This window comes from Pelophylax lessonae, assembly GCF_965119305.1.
Source record: "Pelophylax lessonae genome assembly, chromosome: 8".
Classification (NCBI taxonomy): Eukaryota; Metazoa; Chordata; class Amphibia; order Anura; family Ranidae; genus Pelophylax; species Pelophylax lessonae.
In genome coordinates this window covers 153,720,693-153,739,845 of record NC_138775.1, presented here as the reverse complement: position 1 = coordinate 153,739,845, position 19,153 = coordinate 153,720,693, and positions in this window count along the sequence as shown.

Sequence of the window (19,153 nt, the reverse complement as noted above, 5' to 3'; positions counted from 1 at the left end):
GGGAGTATGGAACAGGCAGCACCCTCAAACCTTCAGAAGTATGAGATGAACCCCAACAACTTGGAAAGGTGGATCTCTCTCACACGTACCAACACAGACTATCCCCCAATTTAACTGATCCCCAAAGGTTTTTGATTAAATAGCGGAATAGAAAATATGATCCAAAAAAAGTGTATGTATATCACACGTACACAACCACACTAGGCCCCAATTACTATTGTTTGTACCCCTAAAAGGCTAGGAGTAGGGGGAGTATGGAACAGGCAGCACCCTCAAACCTTCAGAAGTATGAGATGAACCCCAACAACTTGGAAAGGTGGATCTCTCTCACACGTACCAACACAGACTATCCCCCAATTTAACTGATCCCCAAAGGTTTTTGATTAAATAGCGGAATAGAAAATATGATCCAAAAAAAGTGTATGTATATCACACGTACACAACCACACTAGGCCTCAATTACTATTGTTTGTACCCCTAAAAGGCTAGGAGTAGGGGGAGTATGGAACAGGCAGCACCCTCAAACCTTCAGAAGTATGAGATGAACCCCAACAACTTGGAAAGGTGGATCTCTCTCACACGTACCAACACAGACTATCCCCCAATTTAACTGATCCCCAAAGGTTTTTGATTAAATAGCGGAATAGAAAATATGATCCAAAAAAAGTGTATGTATATCACACGTACACAACCACACTAGGCCCCAATTACTATTGTTTGTACCCCTAAAAGGCTAGATGAGGAGTAGGGGGGGTATGGAACAGGCAGCACCCTCAAACCTTCAGAAGTATGAGATGAACCCCAACAACTTGGAAAGGTGGATCTCTCTCACACGTACCAACACAGACTATCCCCCAATTTAACTGATCCCCAAAGATTTTTGATTAAATAGCGGAATAGAAAATATGATCCAAAAAAAGTGTATGTATATCACACGTACACAACCACACTAGGCCCCAATTACTATTGTTTGTACCCCTAAAAGGCTAGATGAGGAGTAGGGGGGGTATGGAACAGGCAGCACCCTCAAACCTTCAGAAGTATGAGATGAACCCCAACAACTTGGAAAGGTGGATCTCTCTCACACGTACCAACACAGACTATCCCCCAATTTAACTGATCCCCAAAGGTTTTTGATTAAATAGCGGAATAGAAAATATGATCCAAAAAAAGTGTATGTATATCACACGTACACAACCACACTAGGCCCCAATTACTATTGTTTGTACCCCTAAAAGGCTAGATGAGGAGTAGGGGGGGGTATGGAACAGGCAGCACCCTCAAACCTTCAGAAGTATGACATGAACCCCAACAACTTGGAAAGGTGGATCTCTCTCACACGTACCAACACAGACTATCCCCCAATTTAACTGATCCCCAAAGGTTTTTGATTAAATAGCGGAATAGAAAATATGATCCAAAAAAAGTGTATGTATATCACACGTACACAACCACACTAGGCCCCAATTACTATTGTTTGTACCCCTAAAAGGCTAGATGAGGAGTAGGGGGGGTATGGAACAGGCAGCACCCTCAAACCTTCAGAAGTATGAGATGAACCCCAACAACTTGGAAAGGTGGATCTCTCTCACACGTACCAACACAGACTATCCCCCAATTTAACTGATCCCCAAAGGTTTTTGATTAAATAGCGGAATAGAAAATATGATCCAAAAAAAGTGTATGTATATCACACGTACACAACCACACTAGGCCCCAATTACTATTGTTTGTACCCCTAAAAGGCTAGATGAGGAGTAGGGGGGGTATGGAACAGGCAGCACCCTCAAACCTTCAGAAGTATGAGATGAACCCCAACAACTTGGAAAGGTGGATCTCTCTCACACGTACCAACACAGACTATCCCCCAATTTAACTGATCCCCAAAGGTTTTTGATTAAATAGCGGAATAGAAAATATGATCCAAAAAAAGTGTATGTATATCACACGTACACAACCACACTAGGCCCCAATTACTATTGTTTGTACCCCTAAAAGGCTAGATGAGGAGTAGGGGGAGTATGGAACAGGCAGCACCCTCAAACCTTCAGAAGTATGAGATGAACCCCAACAACTTGGAAAGGTGGATCTCTCTCACACGTACCAACACAGACTATCCCCCAATTTAACTGATCCCCAAAGGTTTTTGATTAAATAGCGGAATAGAAAATATGATCCAAAAAAAGTGTATGTATATCACACGTACACAACCACACTAGGCCCCAATTACTATTGTTTGTACCCCTAAAAGGCTAGATGAGGAGTGGGGGGAGTATGGAACAGGCAGCACCCTCAAATCTTCAGAAGTATGAGATTGTGTTCACTGTACCCCACAAAGATTGAGTTCACTGCACCCCACAATGATTGTGTTCACTGCACCCCACAAAGATTGTGTTCACTGCACCTCACAAAGATTGTGTTCACTGTACCCCCCAAAGATTGTGTTCACTGCACCCCACAAAGATTCTGTTCACTGTACCCCACAAAGATTGTGTTCACTGCACCCTAAAAGGATGTTGTTCACTGCACCCCACAAAGATTGTGTTCACTGCACCCTAAAAGGATGTTGTTCACTGCACCCCAAAAAGATTGTGTTCACTGTACCCCCCCAAAGATTGTGTTCACTGCACCCCACAAAGATTGTGTTCACTGCACCCCAAAAAGATTGTGTTCACTGTACCCCCCAAAGATTGTGTTCACTGCACCCCAAAAAGATTGTGTTCACTGTACCCCCCAAAGATTGTGTTCACTGCACCCCACAAAGATTCTGTTCACTGTACCCCACAAAGATTGTGTTCACTGCACCCCAAAAAGATTGTGTTCACTGTACCCCCCCAAAGATTGTGTTCACTGCACCCCACAAAGATTCTGTTCACTGCACCCCACAAAGGATTTTGTTCACTGCACCCCAAAAAGATTGTGTTCACTGCACCCCAAAAAGGATTTTGATCACTGCACCCCAAAAAGGATGTTGTTCACTGCACCCCAAAAATGATTTTGTTCACTCCACCCCAAAAAGATTGTGTTCACTGCACCCCACAAAGATTGTGTTCACTGCACCCCAAAAAGATTGTGTTCACTGTACCCCCCAAAGATTGTGTTCACTGCACCCCACAAAGATTCTGTTCACTGTACCCCACAAAGATTGTGTTCACTGCACCCCAAAAAGATTGTGTTCACTGCACCCCAAAAAGGATGTTGTTCACTGCACCCCAAAAAGGATGTTGTTCACTCCACCCCAAAAAGATTGTGTTCACTGCACCCCACAAAGATTGTGTTCACTGCACCCCAAAAAGATTGTGTTCACTGCACCCCAAAAATGATTTTGTTCACTGCACCCCAAAAAGGATTTTGTTCACTGCACCCCAAAAAGGATGTTGTTCACTCCACCCCAAAAAGATTGTGTTCACTGCACCCCAAAAAGATTGTGTTCACTGCACCCCACAAAGGATTTTGTTCACTGCACCCCAAAAAGATTGTGTTCACTGCACCCCAAAAAGGATGTTGTTCACTGCACCCCAAAAAGGATTTTGTTCACTGCACCCCAAAAAGATTGTGTTCACTGCACCCCACAAAGGATTTTGTTCACTGCACCCCACAAAGATTGTGTTCACTGCACACCAAAAAGGATTGTGTTCACTGCACCCCAAAAAGATTTTGTTCACTGCACCCCAAAAAGATTGTGTTCACTGCAGCCCAAAAAGATTGTGTTCACTGCAGCCCAAAAAGATTGTGTTCACTGCAGCCCAAAAAGATTGTGTTCACTGCAGCCCAAAAAGATTGTGTTCACTGCAGCTCACACACAGAAAAATGGATGTGGATCACTGACACCTGCCTATCTCCAATCCCACACCACACAGCAATATCGATTGTAGTTTGTAGAACACAGTTTCCCTAAAATTCAGCAGACTCTGTCCCTAACAGGATTGAGAAGAGATCGTAGATCAGGATTGAGTGCAGATTCACCCCACCCCCCACACAGCAATATCGATTGTAGTTTGTAGAAGACACTGACCCTATAATTCAGCAGACTCTATCCCTAAAATGCCTACAACTCGCCCTGCCTAAACACTCCGACCTGTCCCTCAATTCTATCCGGACACAAATGTTTTTTTCCTGCCTATCTTTCCCTAATCAGCAGCCAGCACATTGATGTGTGCTCTGTCCCTTAGCTAAGCAGCAGAATGACGCTGCTGCGGCGGCTGCCTCGAACTTATAAAGACTTGGTCACATGCTTCAGACGGCCAATCACAGCTACTAAGACATTTGCAGGCATGGCTGGGATGGCTTAAGGCACACCAGTTAAACGATTGTTGATTGGCTGTTGAAAGCCCGCCATGAAAAGAGCGCCAAAGCATGCAAAACCCGGAAATAAAACGACCGAACACGGATTTTTACCCGAACATACAGTAAAGTGTCCGTGTCCGTGTTCGGGTAAAAAAAATCCAATTATTCGGTACGAACACGAATAATACAGTCCGTGTTCGCTCAACACTAATTATGAATCTTCACAGGTGGGACCTACAAGACCTTAGACAATTCTACAAAAATGGGAATCTTCTACCTAGACAAATGCTGATGCAGACATACCACCTCCCTATGAACTTGTTATTCACCATCAATCGTATTGTACACTTTCTCAGGCTACACACTCTTACGGAACTTAACGTAGACCACAAGGTGTGGAAGCAATACCCTTCCACAATGCCCAAGACCAAAGGGACCTCCTTTTTTTTATGACACTTTACTAGACAATATTACATTCCTAAAATTACCCGCCATGTTAACATGGGAAAATGATCTGAAAAGTACCTACACAATTTCTCAATGGCAGGAGGCTCTACGCTCCATACACAAGTCCTCTCATTGTGCTACTCATTGGGAAATGTCCGTGAAGATCACCAACAGGTGGTACTACACACCTTATAGTTTGGCAGGCTTCTCTAGTTCCTACTCTCCCTTATGCTGGAGAAATTGTGGGCAGGTAGGTAATCTATTACACATCCTATGGGAGTGCCCTACGTTGACAGGTTTTTTAAACCAAACTTTCAAATACATGACATCATGTACAGGTTGCATTACATCCCCTAATCTGGCATTAGCTATCCATAATATAGGTATTCATAACTAACCACCTCAGTTTTGTCAAGTGATCTCCCATATAATACTTGCAGCACGCTTGTTGATACTGCAAAGATGGAAATCCTCATCACCGCCAAACCGATCAGAGGTCCAGGATATGCTAAACCGGAATTATCAATATGAAAAATCCCTAGCTATTAACTCATTATCCGTGAAGAAATTTAATAGGCACTGGAGTTTTTGGTCAACTGAGACATAACGGATGGAACCTCCTTCTTATCCTTCTCTTGTTGCGGAGGACAACAATGTTGATATTGTAGAACGGGAGCTCCTCCTTGTGAACCAGCTTATGTTCCCATTGGGGAGGTTCATGAGGGTGTGTGTCCCTAGCCATATAACAATAATCAAAGATAAAGTTGCTACCTACCTATAAAACGTAATGAGCAATTGTATTACTATGATGTATTAAGATTTTCCTATATCACTTCCATTATCTATGTGAGAATTGACTGTTACTTTGTTGTATTCAGGATAACAGATAACTACTAGAAAAACAAAATTCGGTGTAACCGAAAAAAAGAACTGCGCAAATGGAGTGATATTTAACAATAAATAAATAAATGTGAAAAATTAGGGAATTTCTTCCTCTAGCGAGCAGCAATAAAAACGTGAAAACGCAATATGTGATAGTGAATATGGGTTATTGCGCTCAGCAGTATACTCACAATAAAGTGCTAATGCATAAATAACATAAACATATGAACCAATTATTTAAAGGTGAATATTCCAATGAATATAGCAATAATAAAATTAATAAACATAGTCCTTGAAAAGTGCTCGGTGCAAACTTTAAGTTCCAGCAGCAACTACAATTGGACTTGATGTGAAATGCCTTCACCAATCACCATACACCCAGTGCTCGGATAAAATACTTCTTACCAAAAGAAGTTGACCCCTTAGTTATAGGGGGTCATGATCGCAATGTATCTCCACAAGAGCTCCAAAATCTCCTATTACAGTCTTCACATCCAGTGTGTGATAAGCCAGAGGTAAACAGATGACTCCGAGACTCCGGACAACATGTCATAAGAAATAAGGAAACTCCAATAGCGTAATATTGCCATATAAAGAGATTTAATAAAAAGTAATGCACTTACTCCATAGTGGTAAGTAAACGCCACAGTAGTACAAATCGTTCAGCTTCTCCTGGTGGATGGGACGCCGCTTCCGCGTCTGCGTTCCACCTCACCGGAACTCTACGGTCTCACGTTCCCGACGCACGTTTCGTTAGGCGTGCTAACGTCATCAGATGATCCCCTGATGACGTTAGCACGCCTAACGAAACGTGCGTCGGGAACGTGAGACCGTAGAGTTCCGGTGAGGTGGAACGCAGACGCGGAAGCGGCGTCCCATCCACCAGGAGAAGCTGAACGATTTGTACTACTGTGGCGTTTACTTACCACTATGGAGTAAGTGCATTACTTTTTATTAAATCTCTTTATATGGCAATATTACGCTATTGGAGTTTCCTTATTTCTTATGACATGTTGTCCGGAGTCTCGGAGTCATCTGTTTACCTCTGGCTTATCACACACTGGATGTGAAGACTGTAATAGGAGATTTTGGAGCTCTTGTGGAGATACATTGCGATCATGACCCCCTATAACTAAGGGGTCAACTTCTTTTGGTAAGAAGTATTTTATCCGAGCACTGGGTGTATGGTGATTGGTGAAGGCATTTCACATCAAGTCCAATTGTATTTGCTGCTGGAACTTAAAGTTTGCACCGAGCACTTTTCAAGGACTATGTTTATTAATTTTATTATTGCTATATTCATTGGAATATTCACCTTTAAATAATTGGTTCATATGTTTATGTTATTTATGCATTAGCACTTTATTGTGAGTATACTGCTGAGCGCAATAACCCATATTCACTATAACAGATAACTACTGTTCTTGTTTGTATCTTTTATATGCAAAAAAAAAAAAAAAAAAAGAGATCAGCAGAAGCAAATTGCAACACTGGGCAAAACTGATAACTTTGAAAGGGGTCTTCTTCTCACTGAGCAGGTGGTTAATGGGGTTCATGTGGAGGGTGGGGGGTAAGTCAGGATCATCAGGTGAAAATGTGGGGGTGGCAACTCAGAGGTTGCAGCTCTAGATGTCACTGCTACCCCTAACAGTCGAGAGAGCAGCCCATCTAGTATGGGTGGTGAGGGTAGTACAGGAATTCCTAGGCAGTTGGTAGTAATAGGGAATTCTATAATCAGAAGGACTGAATAATTTGTCGCCAGGATAACCTCCAAAAAATTTTTTGCTGTCTCCCTGGTGCCAGGGTTCAACATGTGGTGGACCAGATTTATAAAGTACTGGGAGGGGCTGGTCAGGTCATGACCCAACTGTTTTGGTTCTTGTTGGAACCAATGACAGAATACATGGAAGGTGGTGGCTCCTTAAGAATCAATTTAAAGAACTAGGCTGCAAGTTGAAGGGAAGGACCTCTAAGGTGATATTCTCTGAAATATTGCCTGGGACATGAGCAACACAAGAAAGATAGAGGAAGCTTAGAAAACTGAATGCACAATTAAAGACCTGGAGCAAGAGGGAAGAATTTAGGCAATGGGCTAACTTTTTACCTATACGCTTAAGATGGTTTGCACCTAAATGGAAGGGGGTCTGCTGTGCTGGGGGAGAAGTTTATGGGAAGGTTGGAAGAGTATTTAAACTAAGATTGAGAGGGGAGGGTGAATTCGATTATATCGGGCAGACAGGTCTGACAGGGTACAGTCCCTGTTCGTGGGTGGAATGGAGGAAGATGGGGGAAGGGCTACGGCAGGTGATAAGAAGGTTCCCATCCTTTAAACAACTATTAGAAATGGTACTATTTGTACTACAAAAACATGCATAATATATGAGCAAAATGTGACAATGAATTAAAGTGTTTGTTCACCAATGCAAGAATACCGTCAAGCAAAATAGGTGAGTTGGAGGTTTTGATGCATGAAGAGAAATATGCTTTAATTGGTATTGCTGAGATCTTGGCTTCATTCTTCGCATCACTGGGTTATTAATATTCCTGGCTATGTCCTCTTTTGGAGAGACAGGTTAACCACTTAAGCCCCGGAGGATTTGGCTGCTAAACGACCAGAGGGTATTTTGCGATTCGGCACTGCGTGACTTTAACGGACAATTGCGCGGTCGTGCGACGCTGTACCTAAACGAATTTGGCGTCCTTTTTTTCCCACAAACAGAGCTTTCTTTTGGCGGTATTTGATCACCTGTGCGATTTTTTGATCACGCGCTATAAACAAAAAAAGAGCGTAAATTTTGCAAAAATAGCAATATTTTTCCCTTTTTTTTATATGAAATTCCCCCAAAAAAAAATGTAAAAATCAAAATTTTTTAATATTTTCGGCCAATTTATTTTATGCTACCTATGTTTGGTAAAAAAAATCGCAAAAAGCGTATTTTGATTGGTTTGCGCAAAAGTTATTGCGTTTATTAACAAAGGGAAAGATTTTTGTCATTTTTGTTGTTTTTTTTTTTAACGCGTAATGGCGGCGATCTGCGATTTTTTTTGCGGTACTGCGACATTGCGGCGGAAAGATCGGACCCTTGACTGACATTTTTGACACTTTTGGGGTTACCAGTGACATTTCTACAGTAATCAGTGCTATATATATGCACTGTTACTGTAAAAATACACTGGTAGTGAAGGGGTTAACTTTATTTGAGAGGGAGGGGCTGTGTGTGTCCCTAGGGGCGTGATTCTAACTGTGATTGGCTGTGGCTTCAACTGTATGCAGAGTGATCAATGGATCTACATAGTAGATCCATGTGATCAGCTCTCATACAGAGAGGAGAATGACAGGCAGCTTGTTTACACAAGCTGCCTGACTTTCTCCCTCTCCCCCGCCGATCGCAGAGTGGCCGGCGGCGATCGGGTCCGCCGGTCACACGCGCGGGGGGGTCCGTGACCACGCGGGAGCGGGAGCGCGCCTCCGGCGGCGCGCGCTCGCTCCCTAAACCCTCACAGGCGAGCGACGTAGACCTACGTCACTTTGCCTGTGAGGGGCTGACCGCCGCCGTAGATAGTCGTGCGGCGGTCGGCAAGTGGTTAAAATGGAAAGGTGGTAGTGTTTGTCTCACAGAGGTTGATTTACTAAAACTGGAGAGTGCAAAATCTGATGCAGCTCTACATCAGCATCCAGTTTTTTTGTCAAAGCCTAATTAAACAGCTGAATTTAGAAGCTGATTGGTTACCATGCACAGCTGCACCAGATTTTGCACCTCCCAGTTTTAGTAAATCAACCGCTATGTGAGAAGTGATCTCAAAGCAAAAGAGGACCTAGTTGAGAGTGTGAAGCATTATGGGTGGAACTTCATATAGGTGTGCATACTGCAAAGTTAAAAACAAAAATTGTGATTCAGCGCTAATGATCTAATGTATCAGCAGCTAGCAAAAAATAAATAAATAAATTAATTAATTAATAAATATACATACACTGAAATACAGAAAAAAGGGGGGTTTTGCTGCGCTTTAGAAAAAATATACTTAATGTAATACAACAAAAATTATCAAAAATTATCCCTGTGAGGGGTATATAACAAATTATGTCATAAAAGTTAATTAATAAGATGTGATAAAGTTCATGGATAAATCCCGGTGCAGATGATAAAAAGGTTCATAAACGTTGATGTGTCCACCACTAATGAATGAAATGCACAATCACCAGAGCCAGGTGCTGTCTAGATTATAAAAAAAAAAAGAAAAGCGCTCTAAGTGCAAACAGTCTTTATTAGTAACAAAGGCATAAGTGGTAACAACTCACTAGAAGCCAAGGTAATAGGGCTGTATCACATCACAGACGTGGGAAAATCCTCTGGGGGGTGCCATCCATTCGCAAGTAGCAGTCTGTGGCTTGATCGCCGGTCACAGGAAAGAAGGGAGCTGGATTCCTCCTGCAGCAAGTAAGCGGTCAGCGGTCAGCGTCTAAACAGCAGCTACGATGTGCAGGTGGAGGATGGAATGCGGCCACGTCACCAGGGATTGTAGAATATGCACGGCATGCACGACGCATTTCTGAGCATGCGCCAGGTCACGTACGGCCTCGCGCGCTCTTTCATCAGGTGCTGTGGAGCTGTGATTGTTCTGAGGTTTAAATGGTGCAGGATAAATGACGATTGGACACAGCCCAGGAAGGAAACAAGCTAGTGGCTTGAAACTTCATATAAAACAGGGCAATCCTATATAACACTACAATTGATCACTATAACAACATTAAAAACATTAGAAGCACATATGTGGAGTATGTTCAATTAATCAAACACACCTCCATGTGTATAGGGGCTAAAAAGGAATTAATCATAAATACCATGCATGTACAAAAATGTATTAAAGAATACTAAATAAAGAGAAAAATAAAGATTGATCCTCAAAAGGACCCGGGCTCACTATGACTCGCTAAAGTTATATGAAACCAGGCAATAATACATAAAGTGGACATGATACATATAAATAGAAAAAACAAATGATCATGAATGCATTAGTATAAAAGATTATATATAGAAACTAAACCCATTTAGTGGGATAAGATATGCATATAATAAAAAGATAAAAAACATATGTATATATATATATATATATATATATATATATATATATATATATATATATATATATATATATATATATATGTATAATGGTCATATAATTTTAGATGTAGGGGGATCCAATAAGAAAAACGAGGTATAAAAAGATCTGGATATAAAAATATTAATGTAAAGAGACTCAAGATTAGGATGTAATATTATAAAATGGTATGTACATCAAGCTCTTCATTTAACCCTCGAGGAGCAAGAGCATCCAAAGTGTAAATCCAAAAGGTTTCTCGCATACACAATTTTGAAAAATGTTCTCCTTCTGGCAATTCTTTGGGGATGGATTCAATAACCCAGATTTTTAGACCCTCGGTGGATTTACCACGAATTTCTATGGAGATCACATCCCCCCTCAATGAGACGGCGATGTTTCCCAAAGCGTTGTCTAACTGGTCTAATCGTGCGACCCACATAAAGCAACTGGCACGGGCATATCAAACAGTACACCACATATTCAGGTGAGCAGTTGTAAAAACCTTCCAAACATAAGTTTTGTCCTTATGTGTGAAGACTTTTTGACCGTGTCGCACAAAGTTGCACATTTTGCACAACTTTTTCCTGCATGCATACATGCCTTTCAGGGGAATCATCCATGACAAGTGGTTGGTGACCTTAACCAGTTCCCATCCGCGCTACAGCCTATATACGGCTGCAGCGCGGACTCGAATTTTCGGGAGGCCGTTTAAAAACGGCCTCCCAGTGACACGCCCCCCGCGCGCTCCCGCGAGCGCGCAGCGGGGAGAATCTGTGTCGGCCGTGTCCCTTGGACACAGCCGATCACAGATCGTGGTGAATGGCCAATCACAGCGGCCATTCACCACGTGATCGGATCATCCAATGAGAGATGATCTCATATGTAAACATATGAGATCATCTCTCATCGCCGGCGCTCCTTCCTCACACGGAGCCTGCAGTGTGAGGAAGGAGGGAGAGCTGCACAGCGCCAGGGACAAAGAGACATGTAATCAGGGCACTGATTACCAGTGCCCTGATTACTAAAAGGTAAAAAACATACACAGTGCCCCCCCATCAGTGCCCACAGTGCCCTCCATCAGTGTCCCCCATCAATGCCCACAATCAGTGCCCATAGTGCTGCCAGTCAGTGCCCATCAGTGCCTGCTCATCTAGGCACTGATAAGCACTGACTGGCAGCACTATGGGCACTGAGTGTGGGCACTGATGGTGCTGCCCATCAGTGCTCATCAGTTCTGCCCATCAGTGCTCATCAGTGCCACCCGTCAGTGTCCATCAGTGCCTTCCGCCAGTGCCCATCAGTGCCGCCTCTCAGTGCCCATCAGTGCTGCCCGCCAGTGCCGCCTCTCAGTGCCCAGCAGTGCCACCTCAGTGCCCAGCAGTGCCACCTCTCAGTGCCCAGCAGTGCCGCCTATCAGTGCCGCATATCAGTGCCACCTATCAGTGCCGCCTATCAGTGCCACCTATCAATGCCGCCTATCAGTGCTCATCATTGCGGCATATTAGTACCTCCTCATCAGTGCCCATAAGTGCCACCTCATCAGTGCCCATAAGTGCCACCTCATCAGTGCCCATAAGTGCCACCTCATCAGTGCCCATCAGTGCAGCCTATCAGTGCCCATCAGTGCCGCCTCATCAGCGCCCTTCAGTGAAGGAGAAAAATTTATTTTCAAAATTTACTCACAGAAAATAAGAAAAACTTTTTTTTTTTTTCAAAATTTTCTGTCTTTATTCTTTTTTTTTGTAAAAAATAAAAAACCCAGAGATGATTAAATACCACCAAAAGAAAGCTCTATTTGTGTGAAAAAAATGATAAAAATTTCAAATGGGTACAGTGTAGCACGACCGCGCAATTGTCATTCAAAGTGTGACAGCGCTGAAAGCTGAAAATTGGCCTGGATGGGAAGGGTGTTTAAGTGCACAGTAGGCAAGTGGTTAATACTCTTTAATTTACTTGGCGCTATGTGATGTGATACAGCCCTATTACCTTGGCTTCTAGTGAGTTGTTACCACTTATGCCTTTGTTACTAATAAAGACTGTCTGCACTTAGAGCGCTTTTCTTTTTCTTTTTTGTTCAATCCAGAATCCCTCTTTTCTGTGGAGAGCAGCTCAGTGTCTTTGGACATTCCCATCCAGGACTATCCATCTATCAATTTTATGGTATTTCTCCTATTTTGTGTAATTGCCTTGTCTTGTGATAGATTCCCATCCCCCATTTTTCCCTTCCCCCCCCCTCCCCTTTTTCTCAATCAATTTATTCACCCTTCATGTGCTGGTGGTTTAGGGTATGGTTCAACAAGCCTCGTAGTCTTTGGACATCAAGATATTCAGCAACATCCGGTCTCAGGAACGAATTCCAAAAGATTATCCACTCAACACATCATGTGAGATTTGAACAAAAAAGGGGAGAGGCTCATGGTGCATTATGAAAAGGTGTTTTAAAATTTAATAGGTAAAATTTGAGTAACACTGACATGAAAAACAGTATACATAAAGATATAAAATAAAATGACATTCAAACAGTCAAAGGACTCACTTCAAAAGCCAGCACAAGATTAAGCGTTAGAGATAATAGCTCTACTGTCGTTTCGCATCCCACGCATCATCAGGAGCTTTGTATCTACCATCTCAAACAGAACTATATATATGAGCATGTTAATTGGCATCACTAAAAAACATGCAGTGTGGGGAGGTCACCGGAAGATACTAATTCGGGTTTTGCCACCATTTTCTTGAAGTCCCATAATCAAAAATCAAAATACATAACAGTGCAGAGAATTAAAAATAAAATAAAAGCAGGTGAATATATAATTGTATACATATATAGAATGCGTCCGCATAATGGCAAATAGTAAAGAAATGAAAAGACGTATCTGATATGTTACTATATGGAGTGGATGCCGGAACGTCATTTCCGGTCACTCGCAACTGAAAAAGAAAAACAGCAGCGCATCGTCACTTCCGCCCTATATGTAAATAGGGGGAGGAGGTGATGGAACGGAAGGAAGTATGCGGTCCTCCTCACCATTGTCAAAGAGGGCGATACCGCACTTCCACCCAACATTGACTACCTATCATCAACGTTGTACTGGCTACTGATTAATACACTGCAAACTTAAATGTCTACCTACAAAGGGAGAGAGAGGGCACACAATTGACAAATATACAGTACTAAAAATACTGCAGCTGGGGTAACAAAAATTATGTGCAAAAAATATTTATTAAATGTGATAGTCTAATATATATTAAATTATATATGTGAATATACTGATAGAAATCAGACAAAAAACATGTGGTGTCCTTTATATCCAAATATAGAAAATATAAATAAATGAATTATATGATAAAACTTTTCAATGTATAAATAGTGCTAATACTATATTATTAATATAGTGTTGAGGCACCAATGGGGAATTAACCCACAGATGTCACGTGTGGCGTAATATTGGCAAGTGGCCCGAATAATGAAAGGTGAAAGGAACAGGAATGTTGTATTTACAGTGAGAGAGGTGCTCAGGGAGTGTCTAAATAAACTTGGTGGATAAAATGATGTGAGGAAAAAAAGGAAAAAATCAACTAATGTGTATCTATAAAACAATTTACATCCCAGTCTATATTCAGTCCCAGAGGTGAGAAACTCTTGAGTTTGTATGCCCATTTAATCTCTAATTTGGAGATTTCTCTGGTGCGGTTACAACCTCTCCACTGAGGGGCAAGTTTGCATATACCCGCAAATTTTAGGCAACTGGGATCTCTGTCATGGCAAAATCTGTAATGTGCCGACAGGCTGTGGGATTTGAGACCTTTTTTAATATTATATACATGTTCACGGAGTCTGTCCCTAAGTCTGTGTGTAGTTCTGCCAACATATTGCTTGTTACAGGAGCATTGTAAAACATATACTACATGTGTAGATGTGCATGATATAAATTGATCAATAGTAAATGTTTTGTTGGTAACAGCTGAGGTAACATTATTGATTCTTCTCTTTCTACCAGGAGTAGTGGTACATATAACACATTTGTTACATGGGAAGAAACCATTCATTTCCTGAAAGAAGGATACTTTGGGAGGAGGGTTTACAATATTGGGAGCTTTTTTGTCTCTTAAATTTGGAGCTCTTCTGAAAATAACTTTTTTTATGGTAAATGTGTTTTAGGAATTGGATCTGCTAATAAAATATTCCATCTTCTTTGAAAGATTTTCTTTATATGAAAATGATGAGTGGAAAAGTTAGTGATGAATGGACGCAAAACGGCCATAGAGGTATTATCTCTAACGCTTAAGGTCCAGCCATCACTCCATCTTGTAGTGGTGGCTTTTGAAGTGAGTCCTTTGACTGTTTGAATGTCATTTTATTTTATATCTTTATGTACACTGTATTTCATGTCAGTGTTACACAAATGTTACCTATTAAATTTTAAAACACCTTTTCATACTGCACCATGAGCCTCTCTCCTTTTTTATTCAAATCTCACATGGTGTGTTGAGTGGATAATCTTTTTGGAGTTCGTTCCGGAGACCGGATGTTGCTGAATATCTTGATGTCCAAAGACTACGAGGCTTGTTGAACCATACCCTAATGCTGTCCTATAATCTAGACAGCACCTGGCTCTGGTGAGTGTGCATTTTATTCATTGGTGGTGGATACATCAATGTTTATTATCATCTGTACCAGGATTTATCCATGAACTTTATCACATCTTATTAATGAACTTTTATGATATACTTTGTTATATTTCCCTCACAGGGATAATTTTTGATAATTTTGTTGTATTACATTAAGTATATTTTTTCTAAAGTGCAGCAATACTACAAAGTTAATCTTTGGAGTTAGTCATAGGCTACCTACTGTTAATCAAGAGGCAGAGACTCAGCCCCTTGCACAGATGGAAAGGGCTAGAAGGGCTGGCACAGTGATGATAATGGGAGAGCAGTGGGAGAGCAATGGCACTGCTGGAACAGTTAAATTACAAAAATGTGTAAACCCATTAAAAGACTAATTCATAGAACAGTTCATAGAGGACCCAACTAGAAATGATGCTCTGCCGAACCTGGCAATCGCGAACCATGCAGAACATATTGCTAGGGATGATCGAACTTTTGAAAAGTTCGGTTCGACCAGAACACCCAAACCTCCCAAAAGTTCGGCCCGGATTTCAGAACCCCATTGAAATCAATGGGACCCAAACTTCGGTAATCAAAAAACACCATTTTGAAGCCCTAAAACCCAATAAATGCCCCTAAAAAGTGCCTAGGGTTCTGGGTCATACCCCAGGGACTATTAATCACACAAAAAAAGTTCTTAAAAATTGTCATTTTTGATAGAGAGCCAATTATTGAAAAAATTACAAAAAAAAAATTAAAAAAAAAAAAATTTCTTTGGATTTAGTATGGGGGGGGGGGTCTAAAAAGTGTACCTGTAAAGTTTCAGCTCTGTAGCATGTCCAGAACCATAAAAAAAAATATCATTTGTATTTTGTCACTTGTAGAACAGGTTAGTGGCTTCTCTCTTTTCACACCTTGCCGGTTTAGTAGCAAGCGTTTTTTTGGGCATTTTTTGGGGTCTTTTCAGGGAGGCAAAACATCTGAACTTGTGTATACGGGTATATATACACACATACTTATATGTATATATACACCTAGACATATATAGGTGTGATAGTAGCAGAAATAAATGCTTGCGCTAATGAAATCATTTACACGAATATGGCTCCGCTCCTATAACACCTATATATGTCTAAGTGTAAAATACATATAAGTATGTGTGTATATATACCACTATACACAAGTTCAGATGTTTTGCCTGCCTCCAAAGAACCCAAAAAAATGCTAGCGCCAAAAAAAAACGCCCAGGTGTGTTGTTGCAGCCATTTTTTTGGGGTTTTTGGAGGCAGGCAAAACATCTGAACTTGTGTATAGTGGTATATATACACACATACTTATATGTATTTTACACTTAGACATATATAGGTGTGATAGGAGCGTAACTATATTGGTGTTAATTATTTCATTAGCGCAAGCATATATTTCTGCTACTATCACACCTATATATGTCTAGGTGTATATATACATATAAGTATGTGTGTATATATACCACTATACATAAGTTCAGATGTTTTGCCTGCCTCCAAAAACCCCCAAAAAATGCCTGCAACAACACACCTGGGTGTTTCTTTTTGGCGCTAGCGTTTTTTTGGCATTTTTTGGGGTTCTTTGGAGGCAGGCAAAACATCTGAACTTGTGTATACGGGTATATATACACACATACTTATATGTATATATACACCTAGACATATATAGGTGTGATAGTAGCAGAAATATATGCTTGCGCTAATGAAATAATTAACACCAATATAGTTACGCTCCTATCACACCTATATATGTCTAAGTGTAAAATAAATATAAGTATGTGTGTATATATACCACTATACACAAGTTCAGATGTTTTGCCTGCCTCCAAAAACCCCCAAAAGATGCCTGCAACAACACACCTGGGCATTTTTTTTTGGCGCTAGCGTTTTTTTTGGCATTTTTTTGTGTTCTTTGGAGGCAGGCAAAACATCTGAACTTGTGTATAGTGGTATATATACACAAATACTAATATTTATATACACACCTAGCCATATATAGGTGTGATAGGAGCGTAACTATATTGGTGTTAATTATTTCATTAGCGCAAGTAGTGTTTTCTGCTCCTTTCACACCTATATATGTGCAGGTGTATATATACATACATGGGTGTGTATATATACCCCCTATACACATGTTCAGATGTCATGTCTGACTCCAAAAATGTGCTCAAAAAATCCCTATAGACGCCTGCAGCCAAAAAGCAAGCTGACGGGGGCGAAGCCATATTACTGCAGCTAAAGTGACTTCAGAGAAACTAGCTTTCCTCTATAGCGGTCACCCTGATATGGAAGGGTTTGGTCACCCTGCCATAGCAGTCACTGTCAGTTCACCCTACACTACACTACGGTCACCCTGGCACTTAACATTTTCCCTACAGAAACTAAATTATTAAAGCTAACTAAAGTGTAAAAGAGCACCCTAACTTCACTAGATATCCCTTTCCTCACACTAATAAATGCTAAATGACACTTTGTAGCAGAAGTCCACGAACAGCTTCCACTATCTTCCATGTCCCTGTATAACAATGCTAGGAATTTGCCGGGGGTTATCTTATATACTGGGGGGGGCGTATTCACTAATGATTGGTCTATGGACCCCCTAGTCACTCCAACCACATTCCTAGCATTCTCCTGCCCCCTCAATTGGCTTTTGCTAATGGTTCTGGTCCAATCATGGGCTTTTAAAGCCCATTTCCTGTCCCATTGCATTTTGGTTCTGGTTGCCGAATTCCAAACTTTTTGGGCAAAAAGTTCTAAATTCGGCCGAACCTCGAACAGCCAATGTTCGGGTCGAACCGATGGTCGACCCGAACCGTTCGATCATTCCTACTTATTGCTAATGTTAATATAAAAGAAAATCTGGGTAGCAGTGACCATAATACAAGGGATATTGGCATCAATATACACAGAATAGAAATTGTTCAAAGCAACTGTATGTGAACATACTGCAAAATATATCCCCATGGTCAATATTTTAAAAGACTGAAAATAAAACCTATGTGGCTCATAGCCAAAGTTAAGTTATATATAAAAAGTAAAAAGCTTTTTTAAAATATAAACATGAAGGAACACTATAATTTGTTGCTCCTCTCTCAGACATCCATCTTGCTGGATGGCAACCACGCCCCCCCCCCCCACTTACCTTTTGTTTTTTAAGAAACTATCATTTGAAAGGGACTTATTGATACATTGGACATTGGTTGTAATTTTTGGTGCTGTTTGTTTATTTATTTTTTTGTACTTTTGTATGTGGTAAACTGTTTAGTAACCTTGAGTCACAATTTAAGCAGTGCAGTCTATATACACATTTATAGAATATCATGAAAAGAAAGCCTTGTTTGTCATTAAAAAAATAGTATATGTATTACCTTGTTGTACTGTATTTAGTAATGACAAAGATATTGCTGAATGAACAGGTACATAGCAGAAATGTAAACATTTCTCTGGTGCATAGGGGGTGGACAGGTGTGAGAGACGAAAGGGGTAATGATGGGTCTAGTTTTAACCAAATATTATTATCATTATGGTCTAAAATATCAAATAAATTGCATGTCTCAAAAGTGAAAAAGTAGAGGATATGTCCTGGAATTTAGAGGTAAGATTACCTAGGGTAGGAAATAATATATTTTGATAGAATTTTCTTGGATACATCAGTCACTTCATAGAAACACTGTTCTTCCATGACACTTCAAAGTTAACAAATTACCATATGACCTAATCATCGACCCATCATTAAAATTGTTTGATTTTCTGAGAAAATCTTGTCTCTGTGCTTCAGCAAACTCAGACTTGACATCTTT